Here is a 4,845-nt window from a genome sequence, read left to right as displayed (position 1 = left end):
GATTTTATTTTAAAACAATGCATAAATGTTTTTAAAGTAAAGCCACTGGAGGCTCTGTTACATTGGAAGGCTCCTTAGATTGTATGTTAATAGCTTTATTCTTTGGTTGCTTTACTAGGAAGTGGAACGCCAAGATTTAATTTTTATTTCAGCCAAAATCATTACTTCCTAACCACAGTAATAAGTTTTCTGATTTGGTCACTCTCCAAATTAAGGTAGAAAAAGGGGCTCTCAGGGAGTAACAAACCCTGGAGGAATATGCAGACAGAAGGAGAATGCTTCTTTAGCCTGACAGATATTTCATGTTCATGAGAGATGCTAGATTTCAGCTCAGTGTCTCAGAATTATTCTGTTTTTATCAGTTGATAACATATAAAATGAAAGAAAGTAAACCATAGACTCAAGACTCTCCTTCTGATTATCTACTATAACTAGCAGGTAAATAATTTCTCTATCCTGTGGAGCATCCTCCATTCTTGACTTCAGTGCCCGAGCCTCATAAGGGCAGTTACCTTTGTTTTAAAAGGTCTACAATATTCAAGTACTGGGATAAAGCGGGAGATGCTTGATAGCGTATGTTCAGGCTTGCAACAAAGGACAGAAGGGAGGATTGCCAACTCTACACAGTAGAACTGTAGAAGAGATTCGGCTCTTAGATTCAACTTTCTGAGGTGTCACCTCTTCTTAGTGACCATGATTGGGTTCGTGAAGTCAACTACAGTGAAGGAGAAAAGAAAAAGACTCCACAGTTCAGCCTGACATGGGAATGTGTGCCAATGAATCAAACTTGTCAGGATGTCACAGCCTCCTGAATTCTACTGGTAAATTTGTACTTCGTGTATATTGTGTGGATATACCTAACACTAGGGTTTCACTTTACATTGTGATACAAGCATTTAAAATTTTGCTTGTTGCAAATCTTTTTGAAGAGCAGTCATCAATATTATGTAGAACTGTGATTACAACTACAGTCTTCTGAGACCTCAAGAGTTGTTCTGGCTAGTTATTTGCTCTCCTCCATTTACTATTACTGTATTTTGCTTTGGAATCTATTTTCACATCTGTGTGGCCAGATCTTGACTTTGCACAAAAATTACGTGTCTTAAAATTTTCCTGTGGGAGATATGGAATACAGCTGTCCTATATATCTTAAGTAGGAAACTTCAGTTCAGATGAAATACAATAAAACTGCTGCCAATTTGAGATCCTAAATTCAGGGAAGAAGGAGTTAATTTGGACTTAAATATATCTGAAAGCAAACACACTTAATGATAATGACAAGTACTTATGCAAATGAACTGCTAATACTCATCCAGCCAGAGGTGATTAAGTCTTTTAGGCCAACTGGAGATTTCACCCAGCAGGGGCTATTTGGAAGCTGGTAGAAGACAAAGGCTTAAATAACTTCAGGGGTTATAGCTCTAGTGCTGTACTTAAGCCACATTTTTCTGAATTATTCTTTCTTTCATGCCTCTTCTCTTCCCCCAGGAAGGAGATCACAACTTCGGTTACCTTGCAAACCTTTTAACCTATACTTTTCAGGGCGTATAAGAGCACAGTAACCTGTTCCAGAGTGATATGCTGCTATAATAAAGGCTGGAATAATGAGCAGACCTAAGGGATTGTCTAGTCTGATACTTAATTATGTAGACTAGGATCAAGGGGCGAAATGGAGGAACTGCATCTGTCTCTTAACTCCTACAGACTACGTCCTCAGAAAATAGTTTTTGATACAATTTTGTTAAAAGCCTTGCTTTGATGAAAGAAGGCAATACAGAAAATAGGGAAAATCAGGTCTACATAAAATAGTGAAATCTTTAAGCAAAACGAGATACCCTATCTGAAACAGAGAAAAGGATAGTTATTAGCTACTGAAGTGTCATTATAATAGTTCCTTTTTTAATTTGCAATACCTTACTTATTGTTTCATTTTTATATGCTGCTGTTGTATAGTTGGATGTTATCGGAAACTAATGTGTTTCCAATTACTTATTTTCCCTTTGTCCTGTATTTCATTGCTGAAAAAAGCTGTATGTCCCCGAAGGCAGACGAGTAAAGACATCTGTAAAACAAAACAGCACATAAGTAAGTAAGTAGATGAGGGGTGGTCTGAGAAAAGAGGATGGATACTCTCGCAGATATGAAACACACAATAGGTTTGAAACAGGCATCCTCTTCAGATGTATTCATATATACATACATACGTATGTATGTATTTTAGGACAAATCATCCAAGTTCTACTTCTTATATAAATGCTGTTTTCCCATATATGTTTTCTAGTCAAACAGAAATTGATAAATATGGCCAATTTAGAAGAAGCCTGTTACTCAGAATTATGATTTGCATTGTGCTATAGTGGCTAGTATTTTAGGTAAAAAATAGTTGTACAGGCTTACAACTCAACAGCTTCAGGAAAAAGCCAATAGTTAACAGGTGTTACCAATCATTCCTCAATCTGGTCTTCATAGCTGGAAGAAGAGGATCCAGCTGTCTGAGGCTTTCTGATTAAAAATTCCTTCTTAATAAACTCCCAGTCTTTTGCTTGTGCCCACACATGTTTTATACTTTTCCGTGGGCTTGGGGAAATGAATGGATTAGTAGTATCATGCCTCTGAGTCAGTAAGTTAATTAAAGGCAGCATGTATAAAATGGAACAATGAATTATTTAGTGGATAACAAACATGATCTAAAATTCCATTTACTCACCTTTCAAGTCAATTTTTATTTTTAGAATTCATATAGAAAAACCTACTGTTTTTGCATAGAGCTAAAAGTAAATGTTTGCAAACAATAGGTTGCTAAAGTTTCAACTGCAAGTCCCGAGTGCTTTGTGCCTTCACATTTGCAGTATTTACTTTCCTTCCTGTTCCTTGACAGCAGTGAAATCTCAGGCAGTGAGGGGAAGATAAAAAATTGTTTGTCTGAAGGTCAGTACTGAATATAGTAAGGTGTGGATTCAGACCCGCATTCCAGGCCCTATCTTGATGGGTGAAGGTCTGTTCAGATTGTGCTATGGCTTTATAATGGAGCAACTGATGGTACAAAGATAAAATCTTTCCTAATCTGGATCTGAGTTTTAAAACACAAAATACACCCACTCACTCCATCCATATGCTCATTTTTCATACATTTAATTAAACACAATTCCTTTTCCTTTTGTGCTGAGCTCTGCAGTGCAATTTCTGTTGATTTCACCTGGACTTTTGCAAGCCCATGGTGATTCTAGACGGAATGTTTTGCCACAAAAGGCTTTTATTTATTTCTCCTTAAAAATAGTGTTACTGACTGTCTTTACTGTAACATATACTTTTCTTCACCTTCATTGTCACTTTAAGTATGGAAGGCCCTGAAAATCTGCAAGACTGACTGTCAGCAATGAATTTAACTTATGGTGTCCTAATTAGAAACAACTCCAGAGTGGCTCTTTCATTTAGAGCCAAAAGAGGCCTCTGATCTATTGTTCGTGATGACTGACATCCATTTGGCACTGGAAAATGAAATATCTACTTGCTGAATCTGGTTTATGCAATGAAGTATTTATTTTAATAACTGAAATAAATGGTAAATATTTATAAAGTATCTGACTGATGTAAGCATTAAACTCCTGCAGGCTTTTGAGGAGAGCTGGAACAGATCCCCTTACAAGAAAAGGGGATCATGTTTTCCTGCTCTACTGCAGATGCTGTAAAGCAGTCCCAGAGGCCATGAGATCTGAACCAAAGACTTAGAGATCTATTATGTAGCCCACTTCTGAGAACCACAACTTTGCAGTCATGCTCATTTGTTGTTGATGTTTGTTTTTTTTTTAATCAGTACTGTCATTATTATTATTATTATTATTATTATTATTATTTAAAAGAATCTTATCCATCCCCAGTTTGTAAGAATGTACTGTCTTCAGCTAAGTTTTGGAAAGAGGATATTGAGGGGATCTGCCCTCAGAAGAAAGCAGTTGCTGGAAACAGTTTAGGCACCTCTGCGGTCAATGTTTTTAATATCCAGTCTCACAGAGAGGTGTTCTGAAGTTAAACATTTTTTTGCTCATCATGATCACGTTCTCATTCTGATCTCTTTGAGGCATGAAACAATCCTTTATGAAATGTGCCTGCTAACAGCCATACATATTCCTTGTGAAATTAGGGATTTCACCTTTGGCTATTCTTCAGAAATATTGAATTGAAAACTATTGGGGAGACCACCATATTTTTTACTTACTTGTTGCCTAATATTTTTTGTAAGGATTGGATCTAAATGTTTTGCCAGGTTTTTTGAGGCTTTGCTCAATGCTCGGAGTTCCCAGGTATAAAAACTTTTAAGCTGCGCACATACTCCTCAATTCTGAAAAGCAAAGCTTTCTTACCCAAGAATGGCAGACTGCAGAGTTCCCTGAAACCTTACCTAGTATGCTTGATTTTGGTAAAAGTCTGGAAAAAAAACTCTGCAGAGTTAGACTTTGAAAGTAGCTTTAGTTTTTGTGAGGGGTTACTGAAAGATTTTGCACAAGATCTTATTATTTTCTGTTGTAAAATCGGAAAAGATCCATTACAAATCTGGAGCATCAACAGATAAAATGTGCTTCTACACTTAAAAACCACTTATATTTAACAGAAACATCAAGTCCTCTTAATAAACATTTAAATGAGATCCTTTTCAGTGCATCAGCTCTTGGAAAAACTGAATAGGGAATTTAATCCTTTATATCGTTCTTTTTGTTCAAATGTTGAATTATCTTTTTACTTGCACTGCTGTGGTTGTAAAGATTTAGGGCAAATAGATTACTGTTTTCTATTATGCTATCTGTAGTTCTGGTAGTAGCAGCCATTTCCCACACACACACACACACA

Source organism: Meleagris gallopavo, chromosome 1 (genome assembly GCF_000146605.3).
Source record: "Meleagris gallopavo isolate NT-WF06-2002-E0010 breed Aviagen turkey brand Nicholas breeding stock chromosome 1, Turkey_5.1, whole genome shotgun sequence".
In the NCBI taxonomy this organism is placed as follows: Eukaryota; Metazoa; Chordata; class Aves; order Galliformes; family Phasianidae; genus Meleagris; species Meleagris gallopavo.
This window is presented reverse-complemented; position numbering follows the sequence as displayed.